The 20787-nt window shown below is 42.8% G+C and overlaps 1 non-coding gene across 1 annotated transcript; it reads right to left on the reverse strand.

Annotated features, from left to right (window-relative positions):
- Positions 1 to 6733: 6733 nt before the first annotated feature.
- On the reverse strand, positions 6734 to 6945 carry LOC142869642 (small nucleolar RNA U3). Its single transcript, XR_012918226.1, has one exon. It is a non-coding gene; the product is annotated as a small nucleolar RNA U3 (small nucleolar RNA).
- Positions 6946 to 20787: the final 13842 nt, after the last annotated feature.

Consider the following 20787-nt stretch of genomic DNA (forward strand, 5'->3'; position numbering starts at 1 on the left):
TGGGGTGCAGCTCTAAGGAGTAACTTACATGATCTTTCCTTTAAATGAGGGAAAGCAGCGACACCTGGCAAATAAGGCTCCTTGCCCTGCCGTTCTCTGGCGCCTGTGCTTGATTGGTAGACATGGGTGAGAGGAGCCACCGCAGCAGCATCAATTGGTAAATTGTAGGTAAGTCCAAGGTTGAATGAAACGGCATTTGCCTTGTGCTTCCTTGGCCACTGTTTGGTCATGAGCCTGTCACTCTAATGGTAGTAAGATCATTGACCCCTGCTGAGCTATTTTTGCCCATTCCTTGAGTCAGAGTTGGCTGTGTATCATCACCTCTCTTACTCCTGATTTGAGCCAAAAATTCCAATAAGCAGAAACTCTTCAAAACAGATGGGTAATCACAAGCAGCTTCTGGAGAGCCCTGAGAATTGGAATTTTGACACACTCCCTCCAACCGTGACAGAAAACTAAACTTGCCAGCTGAAGGGAAGCTCCTGGCTGAGCCCCAGCACCCTCTGTTGGAGCTTCTGGTCAGCCTGGCCAATAAGCATTTCCCATCCATCGCCGCAGCGTTAGCACAGCTGAGAGAATTTGGTCCAGAGTCAAATGCTTCTGAAAATGTACACACAAATCGGGGCAGCCCTCTGCTTTCTGCCAAGACACTGAGTGCCCTTCTTGGCAAAAGATGATCACCCCTGCCCTAGTGTCTCTCCAGTTGGCAGATACTGTTTCGCTGTCTCCTCGCCAACAGCTGCAAATCCAGGGACTTCCGTCCTGTTTACAGGAAGAGTTAGAGTCCTGTTTCAGCTCTTTATTGCTAAGGTAGGACCGCTGGGTTCTTTGCTCTCAGATTCTCCTCTTTGCCTCCTTTTGGGGGATAATCAGGACTGATAATTCCCCTGTTGGAAGAGGTGACTCAAACCCAACAAGATAGGTGTAATTTCACTGCTCTGGCAGTCTCCGCTTAACCTCCACACTAGATCTGCTTGTGCCCAGAAACCCTGCAACTGAGGACCCTATCTAGGTGGACACTTCTGGTACAGCCTGGAGACAGACACAGTTTTCTCTATGGCCTTGGAGGGATCTAGTTGCTGTTCTCTAAGGATCTAAGGAATGGGCTGATTTTATGGCCAGCAGCTGTCCTTTTATCATCCTATTAACAGTCTTTAATAGTCTGGGAGAAGGACATGAACGACCCAAGGCAGGAAGCTTCCTGTTTACCCTGAGGTCCAACAATGCCACAGCTGGGTGGGGTGTCTACAATTTCAGAGAAAAGTCATTTCCTTCTGAGACTCTGCTGAAACAGAAACCAGATGCCTCATGTACCTGGAAGTAGATGCTTTTTTGTTCTTTAATAAAGGTGGGAGGAGAGGGAGCATTTGACATGTCTTCACCAGTCCCCCTGGAAAAAAACACTTCTTGAACAGACCCTCTCACTGTCATCTAAAAGTGTAATATGTGCGTGCTCAAGAGATTTGAAATTAATTGATTCTTTCAGCAATTGTTTATTAATGCCCATTTTAGGGAAATAAAGATGACTCAGCTATGCTTCCTGTCCTCAAATAACTAATAGAGTTGCTAGCAGATGCACAGAAACATTAATCAAGGTAGAAAGTGAGCAAATGTGGGAGTGAAAGGACACTTAAACTTCTTGCTCTATATTTCACTATTTGAACTTTTTTTTTTTGTTTGTTTGTTTGTTTTTTTTCTTTGTGAGCAGTGGAAGATAACTATTTGAACTTTTAATGATGGGGATGAATTAAAGTTTTATTTGTGCACTTAGAAAAAAGATAAAGCATTTCCTCTGTAAATTCACACAAGGTGGAGGTCCCTTCCAGCTTGAGGTAGCAGAAAGACTTGGTGGAGAAATGGCAGTTGAGCTGGACTTTGAAGGGTAGGTAGGATTTGAAAGTTAAGGGAGAGAATGAATACAGAAGGCAGGAAATGGAACAGGACAGGACAGGGAGAGCTCAGTGTGAGTGGAGCTGAGGTGTTGTTATTGCCATCTAGGCCTTGAAATCAGCCCCAGGCCCAATTCTACTGTGTATAAGCTGGGTAAACGAGCTGGATACTGAATCTCTAAGCCTTAGTTTACTCATCTATAAAATGTAGATAATACTATCCACCTCATACATATGAATTTTTTTTTTTTTTTTTTTTTTTTGAGTCTCGCTTAGAGTCTCGCTTTGTTGCCCAGGCTAGAGTGAGTGCCATGGTGTCAGCCTAGCTCACAGCAACCTCAATCTCTTGGGCTCAAGCAATTCTTCTGCCTCAGCCTCTCAAGTAGCTGGGACTACAGGCATGCACCGCCATGCCCGGCTAATTTTTTTTATATATATTAGTTGGCCAATTAATTTCTTTCTATTTATAGTAGAGATGGGGTCTCACTCTTGCTCAGGCTGGTTTTGAACTCCTGACCTCGAGCAATCCACCTGCCTCGGCCTCCCAGAGTGCTAGGATTACAGGCATGAGCCATCACGCCCGGCCTCATAGATATGAATATTAACATAGGGTAGCTCTGGGAATTAACTATTATCTCATGAAAAGTATCTAGAACAGACCAGGGCTGGTGGCTCATGCCTGTAATCCCAGCACTTTGGGAGGTTGAGGTGGGAGGATCACTTAAGGTTGGGTGTTTGAGACCAGCCTGGACAAAATAGCAAGACCCTGTCTCTACAAAACATAAAATAATTAGCCAGGCATGGTGGGGCATGCTTGTAGTCCCAGCTTACTTGGTAGGCTGAGGCAGGAGGATCACTTAAGCCCAGGAGTTTGAGGTTGCCGTGAGCTATGATGACGCCACTGCACTCTAGCCTGAGTGACAACGCAAGAACCTGTCTCAAAAAAAAAGAAAAAGAAAAAAAGTGTCTAGAACAGTGCTAACAAAGGAATAGCTGCATTTTGGACATGTTGAATTTACGATGCCAGTAGCACGTTCATGTGCCAGGAAATGTGGAACTGGAGACGAGGAGAGGGGTCAGGGAGCCATCCACACAGACATGACAATTACAGCAGCCATGATTTGGGTGGATTGTCATAAGAAAGAGTAGAGACAGAGAAGGAGGAGGGGCTGTAAGACTTTGGGCAAGGGGCTCAACCTCTCAAACCTGTTTTCTCATCTGTAAAATGGGGGTAATAGCATCTACCACATAGAATAGTTAGGAAGATAAAGCACTTAGCACAGTGCCTGGCATATAGTAAGAACTTCATGAATGGTAGCTATTTTATTATTATTGAAGTACCAGAAACACGTCATATGGTTGGGGGAAAAGAAAGTAAAAAAGAAAGAAATGGTTACCAGGGGCATATGCTATTAAGGTTAAGGAAAGAATAAGAGGCCGGGCACAATGGCTCATGCCTATAATCCCAGAACTTTGGGAGGCCAGAGCAGGAGGATCACTGAGCCCAGGAGTTCAAGCCCAGCCTAGGCAACATACTGAGACCTCTTGTCTGCAAACACAAAAAATTAAAAATTAGCTGGGTGTGGTGGTGTGCTTCTGTATTCCCAGCTACTCAGGAGGCTGAGGGGGGAGGATCACTTGAGCCCAGAAATTTGAGGTTACAGTGAGCTATGATGGCCTCACTGCTCTCCAGCCTGGGCAACAAAGCAAGACCCTGTCTCTAAAAAATAAATAAATAAGTAAAAAGTTATGAAGCACCTTCTTTAGACTTAAACAAAAAAAGGAAAGGATGAGAAAAGCTATTGAACTTAAGGCTTAGGGATATTATTCAAGGTAGGCTAACTGCTAAACCAAACAATCCCCAAGCTCAGTAGCTTAATAATATAAAAGTTCCTTTCTTGTTTATGGTAGTCTAGTGCAGGTTTGGGAAGGGAGGCCTGTTCCACCCAGTCTTTTCCATTTTGTGATGCTGCCCTCTTCTAGCTCCTTAGAGTCCTCTACTTTCAGAGAGGTTTTAAGAGGCCAGCCTAGAATAGATGCACATCATTTTCACTGTCTAGAACTTCGTCACATGGCCACATCTACCTGCAAAGAAGGTGGGAAGTAGGGTTCCCAGGTAAAATACAGCATGCCCAGTTAACATTTGCGTTTCAGGTAAACAACAAATGATTTTTTTGGTATAATTATGTTCTAAATATTGCATGGGGCATATTTCTACTTAGAATTTCTTCATTGTTTACTGGAATTCAAATGTAACTGGTCATCCTGTATTTTTATTTGCTAAATCTGGCAGCCCTACTGGTAAGTGAAGCCTGGCTGTGGGTTCAAGAAGAGAACACAGATATTTATATGTCACTGTCTTTCTGAGTCAAATCTGTTTCTGAATCAAATCTGTTTCTTCTTACACTCACTCCTTCCCAAGGGAAATAGCCCACATCTCATCTAGTCACTATATTCGGCTCAAAGTCTCTCTTTTTTTATTTTTTATTTATTTATTTATTTTTTTTTTTTTCGGCTCAAAGTCTCTTAATCAGCTTCAGATATGGTTCCTTATGGTGACTTATGAACTGAAAAACCAAGTTATCAGTACTTCATAAACATACCAAATAAACATTGGTTGTGCCAGAAAAGGATAACATCAGTACAAACTCCCGTTCAGAAAAGGAAAGCATGGAAGAGGTTCAACAGCAACTGGTCCAAAGCAGTTCTGAACTCCCACTGGCCAGGCATATCAAAGCCTCCTTCCCTGGGGCTGAGGGAATTTCCTTGATTAGATCCCATCCATTGTTCTTCATGGGCTCCTCCGTGTGCCTTGGGAAGCTCTTCCTTGTTGACACCCTTATGGCCACATCTGATACGGGCTTTGGTGAATATGACCTACTTCTTGGAGAATGCTCAGCTTTCATCAGCTGCTTCCTACTGGTAAAAGCAATAGGGGCCTAAAGTCTCTACCAAAGGCTCTGTGTGTGTGTGGATGTAGTAACATATACATAAAACTTGCTATTTTAACCATTTAAAAAATTGTGGCAGGCCGGGCGCGGTGGCTCACGCCTATAATCCTAGCACTCTGGGAGGCTGAGGCGGGCAGAGTGCTCGAGGAGTTCAAAACCAGCCTGAGCAAGATCGAGACCCTGTCTCTACTATAAATAGAAAGAAATTAATTGGCCAACTAATATATATAGAAAAAATCAGCCAGGCATGGTGGCGCATGCCTGTAGTCCCAGCTACTCAGGAGGCTGAGGCAGCAGGATCCCTTGAGCCCAGGAATTTGAGGTTGCTGTGAGCTAGGCTGACGCCACGGCACACACTCTAGCCTGGGCAACAAAGCGAGACTGTGTCTCGAAAAAATTAAAGTAAATTAAATTAATAAAAAATTGTGGTAAAATATACATAACATAAAATTTGACATTTTAACAGTTATTAAGTATACAGTCCTGTAAGTACATTGTTATGCAACCATCACCACCATCTATCTCCAGAACTCTATCATCTGATACCAAAATTCCATACCCCTTAAACAATAACTTCACATTCCTCCTACTTTCCAACCCCTGGCAACCACCATTCTACTTTCTGTCTCTATAAATTTGGCTACTCTAGGTACCTCATATATATAAATGATATCATACACATTTGTCCTTTTGTGTCTGTCTTATTTCACTAATGACTTAAGACATTATTTCATAATGTCTTCAAGTTTCATCCATATTGTAGCTTGTATCAGAATTTCCTTTCTTTTTAAGACTGAATAATATTCCGTTGTACCATATCTTGTTTATCCATTTATCCATCAATGGACACTTGGGTAACTTCCACCTTGTGGCTATTATGAATAATGCTATTATGAACATGGGTATACAAATATATGTTCAAGTCCTTTCTTTCAATCTTTTGGGTATATAGCCAGAAGTAGAATTGTTGAATTATACGGTAATTCCGTAATTTAATTTTTTGAGGAACTACTGTTTTCCATAGCAGTTGCACCATTTTACATTTGCACCAGTAATGCAAAAGGGTTCCAATTTCTCTATATCCTCACAAACACTTGTTATTTTCTGTCATTTTTAAAAATAATAGCCACCCTATTGGCTATTATTGGTTTGAAGTGGTATTTCATTTTGATTTTAATTACATTTCCCTGATGAATAGTGGCATTAAATATGATTTCATGTGCTTACTGGCCATTTGTGTATCTTTGGAGAAATGTCTCTTCAGTTCCTTTGCCCATTTTTTGGGTGTTTTTTTATTTTTATTTTTATTTATTTATTTATTTATTTATTTTTTGAGACAGAGTCTCACTTTGTTGCCCAGGCTAGAGTGAGTGCCGTGGCATCAGGCTAGCTCACAGCAACCTCAAACTCCTGGGCTCAAGCAATCCTTCTGTCTCAGTCTCCCGAGTAGCTGGGACTACAGCCATGCGCCACCATGCCCGGCTAATTTTTTTTTTTTATATATGTATTAGTTGGCCAATTAATTTCTTTCTATTTATAGTAGAGACGGAGTCTCGCTCTTGCTCAGGCTGGTTTCGAACTCCTGAGCTCGAGCAATCCGCCCGCCTCGGCCTCCCAGAGTGCTAGGATTACAGGCTTGAGCCACCGCACCCAGCCAGGGTGTTTTTTTTTTTTTTAAGCTCAACACGGTATAGTTTTTTTGCTGTTAAAGTTCTTTATATATTTTGGATATTAATCCCTTATCAGATTTATGATTTGCAAATATTTTCTCCCATTCTATGAGTTGCCTTTTCACCCTATCGATAGTGTCCTTTGAGGCACAAAAGTTTTCAGTTTTGTTGAAGTTTTACTTATCTACTTTATTTTCTTCCTTCCTTTCTTTTTTTGAAAGGAATCACTCAGACTGTGTCCTCTCCCTCTAACTCCCTGGAAGGGAGAGAAGGACCATCAGGGGCAAGTGGCTGTTGCAGCCAAACAACCCGAAGAGCAGGCTTCACCCTGAGAAGAGAACACTGCGCCTCCTTCTGGTAGTTTCTGGTGCTCTACACATTCAGAGAAATTTCTCTAGTAAGGAACTTAGAAATGATCCCTGAAAGTATAGTCTTAATTTATCTTCTTTTCCTTTGTTGCCTGTGCTGTTGGTGTCATATCCAAGAAATCATTGCCAAATCCAATTGTCATGAAATTTTCTTCTAAGAGTTTTATCATTTCAGCTCTTACATTTAGGTCTTTGATCCATTTTGGGTTAATTTTTGTATGATGTAATATAAAGGTATAATTTCATTCTTTTACATGTGGATACCCAGCACCATTTGACTGAATTTTCTCCAATGAATGGTCTTGGCATCCTGGTCGAAAACGATTAGCTGTCCCAGCCTGAGCAAGAGTGAGACCACGTCTGTACTAAAAATAGAAAAAATTAGCCGGGCCTGGTGGCACGTACTTTTTAGTCCCAGCTACTCAGGAGGCTGAGGCAGGAGGCTTGCTTCAGCCGAGGAGTTTGAGGTTGGCATGAGCTAGGTTGACACCATGGCACTCTAGCCCGGGTGACACAGCAAGATTCTATCTCAAAAAAAAATTATTAGCTGTTAATATTTGACTATATATGCAAGGGTTTATTTCTGGACTTTCTATTTTATTCCATTGCCCTATATGTCTGTCATTATGTCAATACCACATTGGTTTTTTAAAATTCTCTCTCTCTCTCTCTCTCTCTCTATATATATATATATATATATTTTTTTTTTTTTTTTTTTTGAGACGGAGTCTCACTCTGTTGCCTGGGCTAGAGTGCTATGGTGTCAACCTAGCTCACAGCAATCTCAAATTCCTGGGTTCAAGCAATCCTTCTGCCGCAGCCTCCTGAGTAGCTGAGACCACAGGCCACCTGTAGTCTATTTGCCACCATGCCCGGCTAATTTTTTCTATATATTTTTAGTAGAGATGGGGTCTCGCTCTTGCTCAGGGTGGTTTTGAACTCCTGACCTTGAGCATTCCTCCCACCTTGGCCTCCCAGAGTGTTAGGATTACAGGTGTGAGCCACCATACCCGGCTGACATTGTTTTGATTATTATAGCTTTGAGTAAATTCTGAAATCAGTAAGTGTGAGACTTCCAACTTTGTTCTTGCTCAAAATTGTTTTGGCTATTTGGGATCTCATGGAAGAGTTGATGTTGCAGTTTGAGTCTGATAGCAGTCTGCTGTTAGAATTTCTTACTCTTTTTTTTTTTTTTTGAGACAGAGTCTCGCTTTGTTGCCTAGGCTAGAATGAGTGTCATGGCGTCAGCCTAGCTCACAGCAACCTCAAACTCCTGGGCTCAAGCAATCCTTCTGCCTTAGCCTCCCAAGTGGCTGGGACTACAGGCATGTGCCACCATGCCCGACTAATTTTTTCTATATATATTATTTGGCCAATTAATTTCTTTCTATTTATAGTAGAGACGGAGTCTCGCTCTTGCTCAGGCTGGTTTCGAACTCCTGACCTCGAGCAATCCGCCCGCCTCGGCCTCCCAGAGAGCTAGGATTACAGGCATGAGCCACTGCGCCCGGCCAGAATTTCTTACTCTTGAGGGAGTCATTCTTTTTTCTCTGAAGGTCTTCAACTGATTAGATGATGCTCACCTTCATTATGGAGGATAATCTGGTTTTCAAAGTCTACTGATTTATAATCTTCTAGTCAGTTCTGTTAAAAAAAAAAAAAGTCTACTGATTTAAAGATTAATCTCATCTAAAATGTCACAGAAACATCTTGAATAATGTTTGGACGAATATCTAGGCCAATATTCTGAGAGTATTTATTTGCTTTGTCACCTGCTTGCCTTGTCCTCAATGGGTGGCTACATTGAAGCCATGTGAAATAATAAGTAGGAAGACCACACTGATAACTTGATATTTGCTTTAGAGATGATCACATCTTTCAACTCATATTGTTCAAGACCTTTTCTGTTTTACCTTGTGCTATTTCTTTTTTTTCTTTTTTTTTTTTTTTTTTTTTGAGACAGAGTCTCGCTTTGTTGTCCGGGCTAGAGTGAGTGCCGTGGCGTCAGCCTAGCTCACAGCAACCTCAAACTCCTGGGCTAAAGCAATCCTCCTGCCTCAGCCTCTCAAGTAGCTGGGACTACAGGCATGTGCCACCATGCCCAGCTAATTTTTTCTATCTATGTATTAGTTGGCCAATTAATTTCTTTCTATTTATAGTAGAGACGGGGTCTTGCTCTTGCTCAGGCTGGTTTTGAACTCCTGACCTCGAGCAATCCGCCCGCCTCAGCCTCCCAGAGTGCTAGGATTACAGGCATGAGCCACCTCGCCCAGCAACTTTGTGCTATTTCTTGTCCAGAAGTGGTCAGCTTTTCCAACCCTGAAAGACCCATGATCTCTGGACTTTATATCCCCTTCCATCTTTGCTTAAAAACCAGCTCATTTACTATTCGACCCATCAATAAAAAAAGAAAAAAAGAAAAGAAAATCAGCTAATTTTCACCTAAGCTCACTTCTGTCTTGAAATACTTTATAAAGACACCTGTGCTAGTTAATAAGTTATTGTTCCTGAGCTCCAAACCTGCCCTTCTATTCTCTCTCTCTCTCTCTCTTTTTTTTTTTTCTTTGAGACAAGGTCTTGGTCTGTTGCACAGGCTAGACTGCAGGCATGATCATAGCTCACTCTAATCTCCATGCCTGGTACCTGGGCTCAAGCTTCAGAATAGCTGGGACTACATGTGTGTACCAACACACTAGGCTAATTTTTCTATTTTTAGTAGAGATGGGGTCTTGCTATGTTGCCCAGGCTGGTCTTGTACTCCTGGTCTCAAACAATCATCCTGCCTTGGCCTCCCAAAGTGCTGGCATTACAGATGTGAGCCACCACGCCTGGCCCCATCTTTCTAGTCTCTACCATGAAATACTGGCTGGGGCTCCACAAATAATAATTCTGTTTGGTCAGTAGGCTCTATGTTTGGCTCTGCCAATAAGGGCTACCAGAGGGAGATCGTGAGGCTAGAGGAAGAAGAAGGGACTCTCTTGTTTGCTTCCTAGTCCAGTGAGGGTCCGTCTAGAAACACTCCTTCACCCTGGCAGCAGCAGGGTCTGCCTGTAGCAGCAGCTAAATCCACTTTGCAGTTTTTCCCAACAATTGCAGTACCAGCTCCACTGTGTCCCACTCAAGTGATACCAGCACTAGCTGGGTAGTATCTTCCTCAGAGGTCTGAGATCCTCCTCCAAGCTCAGAGACTAGATACCAGCATCATACTTAGAGGTCTCAGTTTCAGCTCCACACAGCCCCTACTCTAAGTTTCTAAGTTTTAGTAATTCCAAACTCTTTCCTTTGTTCTCTTAGCCCTAGAAATTTTAGGTGCTTCCTGCTGTCTTTTGCTGCCTCCTTAATATCTCAGAATTTTCTTTTTGCCTCTACAGTTATCTAGTTAACAACTATACCTAGTTAACCATTCTAACCATTCTTTTTTTTTTTTTTTTTGAGACAGAGTCTCACTCTGTTGCCTGGGCTAGAGTGCCGTGGCATCAGCGTAGCTCACAGCAACCTCAAACTCCTGGGTTTAAGCAATCCTTCTGCATCAGCCTCCCGAATAGCCTTGACAACAGGCATGCGCCACCATGCCCAGCTAATTATTTTTTCTATATATTTTTAGTTGGCCAATTAATTTCTTTCTATTTTTTTTTAGTAGAGATGGGGTCTCGCTCTTGCTCAGGCTAGTTTCGAACTCCTGACCTTGAGCAATCCTCCTGCCTTGGCCTCCCAGAGTGCTAGGATTACAGGCATGAGCCACTGCACCCAGCCCTAACCATTCTTTATATTAAATTCTGTTCATGACTGGTGTGGTTTCTGAACCCTAAGTGATACAGAAATTGGTACTTGAAATGGTCTCAAGAAATAGACCCCAAAAGATGGGGTTAGGGAACTGGCTTGGTTGTGTCACTAGGTTTGAATGTTCTAAGCTCTTTGCCAATGAGAAATGTGATGCTACCAATCCATGGCATGCTGTGAGGTCATAATTAATCAAATTATCACCTGTGGTTATTTGTGATAAAGTGCCAACTAAAGCAAGTGCCAACTAAAGCAGGGGCCTTGGGGCCCAAGTGGTTGTCACACTTGACTGTTATGGCAGTGATAATCATGGGGACTATAGTATGGGACAGATCCTTCTAATTGCATCATAGTCCTTGCAGAAAGAAAATGACATGCTCAAGTCTTTAAATTCTCAGCTCAAGTCATGGTCAGAGAATGGTAGAGCTTCTATAATAGCCATAAAAGAATCAGTCTGTAGCCACCAGACTGATTTGCTACAAATAAAACATAAAAAGTGTGCATGTTGGAGAATTACATCATCAAATTCACAGTTTAACTAAGTCTTCCTGTGATTGGGAAGGAGTAGGACTCTTGGTATGGGGCCATCTTATTTGACTCAGACAAATCTGAAAATCTTAGCTTCTCATTTCACTCTGAGCTTCCCTTGCCAGTGGAAGGATCTCATTCACTTGCGTCTGAGGAGTCCAGCCTTCCCCTGCTTGCAAACTCTGTAATAACCTCTCCTGGAGCAGAAGATACACCTTGCAAAGATAGGCCATTCTCCTCACGATCCACCCAAACCACCCCTTGTTGCCACGAGACCCGTAACTAGGATCAAATCTCAGCATTCTCCAAGGGGGCAAGTACAAAATCTGACTCAGAGCCGGGTGTGGTGGCGTGGTGGCTCACGCCTGTAATCCTAGCACTCTGGGAGGCTGAGGTGGGCGGATTGCTCGAGGTCAGGAGTTCAAAACCAGCCTGAGCAAGAGCGAGACCCCGTCTCTACTATATAAAAATAGAAAGAAATTAATTGGCCAACTAATATATATAGAAAAAATTAGCTGGGCATGGTGGCGCATGCCTGTAGTCCCAGCTACTTGGGAGGCTGAGGCAGGAGGATTGCCTGAGCCCAGGAGTTTGAGGTTGCTGTGAGCTAGGCTGACGCCACGGCACTCACTCTAGCCTGGGCAACAAAGCAAGACTCTGTCTCAAAAAAAAAAAAAAAAAAAAAAATCTGACTCAGAAGGAAATAACTTATACACCAAAATAACTGCAAGATTTTTCTGGCATATAGACAGAAATCTGGGAAATACATGTGGGAGTGGATCTTAGAGTGTCAGACCTGTGGGGATGAAATACAGCACTAGACTGACCCATGTTTATTGCTGTCTATGCACTTGTCAGGGATTCTGAATTTAAAGTGTTACCTCATGCAGCTACAAGTGGCTGTAATGGTTTACTCAGTTGGTTGACTAAATATTTGACTCAATGTTTAACTCAATGTTAAAATGTACCCATGTTTAACAAGTTTGAAATGTGAGAAATTCGCTGGACTGATGGAGAGGACGAAATTCAAAGAATGTTGTAATAGATTTATTGTATGTGACCTAAACGGCCTCTTTGTCCCCCAGGAGGGTCCAGAAAACACTCTGTTCACTGTAGCATTGAGAAATATATTGGTGAGGGGAGCATCTGTACCCTTGAAAAGCTCTGTGGGGACTCTCCTCTGTAATTCAGGGATGGTGGCTAGAGATTCTGCCAGTGAGACAGGCTTTCTAATTTGAGTGGAGATGACAGTATCTCAGCATATCAGAGCCAAGTAGAGTGCTTAACTGACAAAAACAAGGTGAGTACATTGGCCATCAAGAACAATAGAGTCTTTTATACATATAAAGTCTTTTATATATAATTTTTAAATGGTAATGATGGGGTCTTGCTCTTGCTCAGGCTGGTCTCAAACTTCTGACCTCAAGCAATCCTCCTGCCTCAGTGTCCCAGAGTGTTAAGATTACAGGTGTGAGCCACCATGCCTGGCGAAAAGCAATAGAGTCTTTTTTCTTTTTTAATATTTTCTTTTTTTTTTCTTCTTTTCTTTTTTGAGATAGAGTCTTGCTCTGTCACCTGGGCTAGAGTGCTATGGCGTCAGCCTAGCTCACAGCAACCTCAAATTCCTGGGCTGAAGCAATCCTCCTGCCTCAGCCTCCCAAGTAGCTGAGACTACAGGCATGTGCCACCATGCCCTGCTAATTTTTTCTATTTTTAGTAAAGATGGGATCCTGCTCTTGATCAGCCTGGTCTTGAACTCCTGACCTTAAGCGATCCTCCTGCCTCAGCCTCCTAGAGTGCTAGGATTACAGGCGTGAATCACTGTGTCCAATGAGTAGTAGAGTCTTGTGGTCAAGAAGTCTAGTGGCGAAAAATATGATGGGAGTCACCACAATGGAGAGTCACAGCCTCTTATCCAGTTTCCAGACCTAAGTCTGTGAACAGACCTAGAGCCCCTTGATTGAAAGGGAGGCCAGCTCCTCTTAAGATAGAACCCTGCAACAATGCCAAAATATATATGGTAAATTTTCCTCCAAAGTTTCCTCATAGACACCTGTGACCCTCTACTGAAGCAACTGTGCAGTGGGGAAAAGGAAATATCCAGACGTTTAGAGGATTACTATACATTGGCTCTGAATTGATGCTAATTCCTTGGGACTCAAAATGCCACTGCAGCCTACCAAAGTAGGAGCTCTCTTGGTGGCCTCTCTGAACACGCCCTAAGGTTATTTCCCCAGTTCCTGAATTTATGATTGGAATGGACATATTTAGCAATTAACATGGGTATGGGTCTCTGACCCATAGAGTAAGAGCCAAGTGGATGCCCCTAGAGCAGGCATCCTCAAACTATGGCCTGCGGGCCACATGCTGGTGTTTTTGCCCATTTGTTTTTTTACTCCAAAATAAGATATGTGCAGTGTGCATAGGAATTTGTTCATAGTTTTTTTAAACTATAGTCCGGCCCTCCAACGGTCTGAGGGACAGTGAACTGGCCCCCTGTTTAAAAAGTTTGAGGACCCCTGCCCTAGAGGTTCCCTCTCTATGAGGGTAGCAACCCAGAGGTAAACTGCATACCTAGGTGTTATAGACTGAATTGTGTGTCCCCTCAAATTCATATATTGAAGCCCTAACTCTCCAGTGTGACTCTATCTGGACACAGGGCCTTAAAGGAGGTAATTAAAGTTAAATGAGGTCCTAAGGGTGGTACTCTAACGCAATAGGACTGGGATCCTTATAAGAAGAAACACAAGGAGTGTGCGTACACAGAAAAAAAGACCATGTCAGGACACAGCAAGAAGATGGTCATCTACAAGCCAGAGAGAGACTTCCCCATAAACCAACTCTGCTGACTCCTTGATCTTGGACTTCCAGCCTCCAGAACTGTGAGAAAATAAATTTCTGTTGTTCAAGCCACACAGTCCGTGGTATTCTGTTCTGGTAGCCCTAGCTAAGTCACTGGGGAAGTTGCAGATATTAGTGTCACCATCAAAGACTTGAAAGATGCTAAGGTCAAAGCAACCTATCAACTTTCCTATTTAACTCACGTTTGGCCTATAAATAAGGCAACTGGATCTTGGGGAATGACCATAAAGTATCACAAATTTAATCAGGCAATGGCTGCAATTACAGCTGCTGTTCTAGTTGTAAGTAATGCTCCTAGTATTTGCTATTCAGCTGTTGACCTGACAAATAACTTTTTTCCTCTTTATTTGTAAGAAACACCAGAAGCAGTTTGCTTTTACCTGATAGGGCTCAAAGTACACCTGCACAGTCTTGTGTCAGAGGCATCAACTCTTTTGTTCTCTGCCTTAATGTAGTCCACAGAGATCTTGATTATCTTGACATTTTATATAACACAACATCACCACACTGATGACATTATGCTGATTGGGTCTGGCAAGCCAGAAGTAGTGAGCACTTTAGATGCCTTAGTAAAATATGCAAAATGAAAGGTGGAGGATAAACACAAAAATTTATGGGCCTGCTACTTCAGAGAGGTATGTGGGGTCCCAAATTCTACAAATCCAGGCTGCAGTACAAGCTCCTCTTCACTTGGACCTTATGAGCCAGCAGATCCAATAATACTCCAAGTGTTTATGTCAAATAGGGATGTAGTATGGGGCCTCTTGGCCAGCAGAATCATAGTGCTAACCTCTAGGACTGTGGAGTAAACCCATGCCCTTTTCTGCAGATAACTGTTTTCTTTTTGCTTGCTTCTAGGCCCTGGTAGAGGTTGAAAGTCATTAACCATGGGGTATTAAGTGACCATGTGGCCTGAGCCTCCTATCATGAGTTAGGTGACATTTTACCCACCAGACCATGAGGTGGGGCATGCACAGCAGCAAGTCTATCTCCAGGTGCAAATGGTATATAAGAAATGAGGCTTTCATCTGTAAAATGGGTATATAATTTAAAAAAAAAAGAAATAAATGAAGCTCAAGGCAGTCTGGAAGGCATGAGCAGGTAATTTTCCTTTGACCCCAGCTCCTGCTGCACTGCCTTCTCATAGCGAGTTCCTTATGACCAAAGAGGAGAAAACTATAGCCTGGTTTATAGATGGTTCTGCACAATCTGTTGGTACCACATGATGGTGGAAGCATCCACCATCTCCACTTGGAGGGGGCCCCGAAGGGCAGTGGTATACTCCCATTTAAAATTCAAATCCTTCAGGAATGAAGGCTTGGCTCACCCTACCAGGTAAAGAGATCTAACCAGCTGAGGTCCTGACAGAGGGCAAATGAAATATAGAATGCATAGTAGAAAAATAAGGTTAAAAATGTCCGGCCAGGCGTGGTGGCTTACACCTATAATCCTAGCACTTTCGGTGGCCAAGGCAGGAGGATCACTTGAGGCCAGGAGTTTGAGACCAGCATAGGCAATGTAGTGAGACCCTGTCTCTACAAAAAATTTTAAAAATTAGCTGGGCATGGTGGTGCACACCTGTAGACCCAGATACTTGGGAGACTGAGGTAGGAGGATCACTTAAGCCCAGGAACTTGAGCTTGCAGTGAGTTATGCTGATACCACTGCACTCTAGCCTGGGCAACAGAGTGAGACCCTGTCTCAAAAAAAAAACTTTAAAAAGGTTATAAATGTCAACTATAGACTTGTAATCTGTTACAAGACAATTTGCATTGCAAGACAATGCAAATTTTCTTCCCATTTTATGTGTGTATATAATTATAAATAATATATAATAATTATAAAATATAAATATAATTTATAATTATACATATATAAATAAACATATGTATGTAATTTTCTTCTCTCTTCTCCTTATTATTATTATTATTTTAGAGATGAAGTCTGGCTATGTTGCCCAGGCTGACCTTGAATTCCTGGACTCAAGTGACTTTCCTGCCACAGCCTCCTGTTTAGCTGGGACTACAGGTGCATGCCACTATGCCTGGCATCCTCTTAAAAGTTTATGCAAATTTTGTTTAAAGTAAACTTTACAATTTAGTTTTCAGGTAATAGAATTTTCAGATAGGAACATGACTGATTTTGAGGAGTTACTAACATAGCCCAGGGATAGATACAGTGACTGTTGGGATTTTGCATCTCCTCATTTGGGGAGTAGGGGCGAATGTATTGGACTAAAGATAGTTGCCCTTTGTTAGGTGGAAGAATAGAGTTGGCTTGTACAGAAGTTCCAAAATGTGGAGGCAAGCACTCTAGCCCGGGCAACAAAGTGAGACTCTGTCTCAAAAAAAAAATAAAAAAAAAAAATGTGGAGGCAAGTGCATATGGATGCTGAGTAACCAAAGAGGCGGGCTGTGCCTGATACTAAGTTACTGTTTCTCAGCTCCAAACTAGCTCCTCTATACTCTGCTTTGAGATACTGGAGTTAGAGCTCGGCCAATCACATTTTTGTTTTGCTGGGTGAATCTATGTTTGGCTCTGCCCTATAAGCGAGCCCTAGAGGGAGACTGCGAAGCTGGAAGGGAAGAAGAGATTTGCTCCTTCCTGCTATTTTCAGTTCCTGTGAGAGAAGCAGGTCTTTCCTGTAGTAGCTGCTCAATTTAGTTTACAGGTATTTCCATTAATTGCTGAACAAACTTTATCATGCCTCACCTCAAAGACACCAGTATTGCCAGGCATGGCTGGCAAGTGCCTGTAGTCCCAGCTACTCAGGAGGCTGAGGCAAAAGGATCACTTGACCCCAGGAGTTTGAGACTGTAGTGCACCATGATTGTGTCTGTGAATAGCCACTGCACTTCAGCCTGGGCAACATATCAAGAGCCTGTCTCTAAACAAAAAGACAACAGTATCATCCAGTTGGTATCTCTTCCTCAGAGATCAGAGTTTTAGTTCCTGCTCTAAGTTTCTAAATTGCAATAATTTATTTTTGTCCTTCTTTCTTTCTTTTTTTTTTTTTCTTTTTTAATGAGACAGGGTCTCGCTCTTTTGCCCTTGGCTAGAGTACAGTGATGTCATCATAGCTCACTGCAACCTCAAACTCCTGGGCTCAAGCGATCTTCCTGCCTCAGCCTCCTGGGTAGCTGGGACTACAGGTACACACCACCATGCCTGGCTAAATTTGTAATAATTCCAACCTCTTTTCTTTGTTCCCTCAGCCCACAGGTTGGTAGCTGCTTCATGCTGTTGCTACCTCTGTGATACATAACCCTTTCAGTTACCTAGTTAACTTAAAAAATTTTTGTGGCAAGGTCTTACTATGTTGCCCAGGCTGGTCTCAAACTCCTGACCTCAAGCAGTCTCCTGCCTTGGCCTCCCAAAGTGCCAGGATTGCAGGCATGAGCCACCATGCCCAACCAACAATTGTTTATATTCCATTTTCTATTCAAATAAAGATAGGATGGTTTCTGTCTTCTGGTTGGATTCTGACTGGTACAGACCCTAATAGTAGCCAACCATACCCTACTCTGATTCTTTCCAACATTTTCCCTTATAATTGCCTGCTGAGTTATTGAAAGTAACAATTTCACCAAATATTTTGTTACAGCATAAGAGAGTTCTCCAGCCATCCACCTGCTATATATATGTCCATGTAATCCACTGCCTAACTATTAATTCAATGACATATTTCTGTTTACCCTATTCCTGGTACAAATTTCTATAATAATAAGGGTCAATTAATTGCTGTAGTAAAAAAAAAACCTCCTAAACTCAGTGATTTATACAACAAAACTTTATTTCTTGCTCATATCAGAGTTCAATATAAGCTGGTATAGTAGGGGACAGCTCTGCTCTACACAATTATATGGGGACCCAGGTTTCTTCTATCTTGTGGCTCTACCCTCTTCTAGGTTCTCAGAATCTCCTCTATTCTGCTAGCAGATGGGAAATAGAGCAAGGACCAGCACACAGGAGTTTTATGGGCCAGCCTGGGAATAGCACTTGTCACTTCCACTAGCCAGAATTCAGTCACATGGCCATTCTGTTTGTAAGAGAACTATGGATATTGGTGAGAACAAGTACTTTATACTACATTAAATGATTCATTAGTGACATTTACTTATTTTTTTATTTTTTTTTAAGAATATGAAGGAGGAGTGAGGGTTCAATTTTCTTTTTTGTTGTTGTTTGTTTTTTGTTTTTTGTTTTTTTGGTGACAGAGTCTCACTCTGTCATTCTGGGTAGAATGCAGTGGCATCAGCCTGGCTTAGAGTAACCTCAAACTCCTGGGCTCAAGTGATCTTCCTGCCTAAGCCTCCCGAGTACCTGGGACTACAGGCATGCACCATGACACATTGGCTAATTTTTCTATATTTAGTAGGGATGGGATCTCACTCTTGCTAAGGCTGGTCTTGAACTCCTGAGCTCAAGCATTCCTCCTGCCTTGGCCTCCCAGAATGCTAGGATTACAGGCGTGTGCCACCATGCTGGGCCCATTGGTGACATTTAAGATAGAAGTTTTAGGGGAGGACTGGGTATGGTGGCTCATGCCTATAATCCTAGCACTTTGGGAGGCCGAGATGAGAGAGTCAGTTGAAGCCAGGAGTTCAAGACCAGCCTGAGCAACGTAGTGAGACCCCATCTCTACAAAAAATTTTTAAAATTAGCCAGATATGGTGGCACACACCTGTAGTCTCAGCTGCTTAGGAGGCTGAGGTAGGAGAATCGATTGAGAATAGGAATTTGAGGTTGCAGTGAGCTATGATGGCACCACTGCACTCCAGCCTGGACAACAGAGCAAGACCCTGTCTCAAAAAAGAAGAAGAAGTTTTAGGGGAATAATGTAGACAGAGGCCAAATTGTAAAATGTTAAGAAATCATAGGTGGGCCGGGCGCTGTGGCTCACGCCTGTAATCCTAGCTCTTGGGAGGCCGAGGCGGGCGGATTGCTCAAGGTCAGGAGTTCAAAACCAGCCTGAGCAAGAGCGAGACCCCGTCTCTACTATAAATAGAAAGAAATTAATTGGCCAACTGACATATATCTAGAAAAAATTAGCCGGGCATGGTGGCACATGCCTGTAGTCCCAGCTACCCGGGAGGCTGAGGCAGAAGGATCACTCGAGCCCAGGAGTTTGAGGTTGCTGTGAGCTAGGCTGACGCCACGGCACTCACTCTAGCCTGGGCAACAAAGTGAGACTCTGTCTCAAAAAAAAAAAAAAAAAAAGAAATCATAGGTGATAAGAAAGTGGTAGCTACTCTTTAGTATAACCCTAATGAGAACAAAAAAGATAAAACTGAGCTAGAGAGTGAACATAGCCAGCCATGGTAAGCTCTGTTGGTTTTTTAAGGTTTGTTTTGTTTTTTAATTGATATAGAATTGAGCATGTGTTTGCAATCTCAATGACTGGGAAGACAGAGAGGACATGAGTGGAGAGTTGGCTATGGGCAGAAGGAGGCCCACATCTTCTAAGAGGAAAGGATAGATGCAAATAGGAATCATGAGATAGAGAAGGAAAACTAAAAATCAATTAGGATAGCTTTGGTTTCTGTAAAGTGAGGAGGAACAAGAGAATGTTTAGGGTCACAAGAAGACCCAGTTGAGGTCAACAGGAATGTTGGCTGGAACCAGATTGCCTAGTTTTGTAACTTTGTTCCACCACCATGGAGCAAAAGGGCAGGACACTCACAGTGTGGGTTGCATCAAGGTGGGGCTCACCTTTGACACAGAGGGCTCAGCTGGGCAGCTTTTGGTATATACACCAAAGAGTGAATCTCGAGGTCACTGTTGTTGGCTTCCTACTCGTCCCCATTGTGTTTTTTTGGTTTTGTTTGTTTCTGTTTTTTGAGACAGAGTCTTACTCTGTCACTCAGGCTGGAGTGCAGTGGCGCAATCCTAGTTTTCTGTAACCTCAAACTCTTAGGCTCAAGTAGACCTTTCTGCCTCCTGAGTAGCTGGGACTACTGAATGTGCTACCACATCCAGGTAATTAAAAGAAATTTCTTTTATAGAGACAGGGTCATGCTATGTTGCCCAGGCTGGTCTTGGACTCCTGGACTCAAGTGATCCTCCTACCTTGGCCTCCCAAAGTGCTGGGATTACAAGCGTGAGCCACCATACCCAGCCCCCATTGTATATTTTCACTTCCTTCTTTACTCTCTCCTGTCCTAGTCTCCAGTTCTCTCTTTTCTTAGGCTTTTCCTTTTTTTTTTTCTTTAATTCTTTTCTTTTTATTTTTCTTCTTTTAACTTCTATAACAGTTTGCTTATTCTTATGCTTTTCCTTATGTCTAACAGTAAACTCAGCATGATGAACAGACGCTAAGGCAACCCCCAATGATTCCTGCCTCCTGGTATTCATGCTTTGTGTGAACCCCTCCTCTTGAGTACAAGTGGGATCTGTGTCTTGCTTCTAACCATAGAATATGGCAAAGATGATGGGATATCACCCCCATCACATATAATAGTAAGTTATGTAACACTGTGTCTTAGCAGTCTGGAGCTAGAGACTCTCCTTGTCAGCTTTGTGAAGTAAACAGCCACATAGGAGAAGCCTATATGGCAAGGAACTGTGGTTATCTCTAGGATTGCAGGTGGCCTCTGGAACCTGAGGCTTCCAGCAGACAGACAGCAAAAACTCCAGGCCCAAGCCGGGCGCGGTGGCTCACGCCTGTAATCCTAGCACTCTGGGAGGCTGAGGCGGGCGGATTGCTCGAGGTCAGGAGTTCGAAACCAGCCTGAGCAAG

Source organism: Microcebus murinus, chromosome 2 (genome assembly GCF_040939455.1).
Source record: "Microcebus murinus isolate Inina chromosome 2, M.murinus_Inina_mat1.0, whole genome shotgun sequence".
Lineage (NCBI taxonomy): Eukaryota > Metazoa > Chordata > Mammalia > Primates > Cheirogaleidae > Microcebus > Microcebus murinus.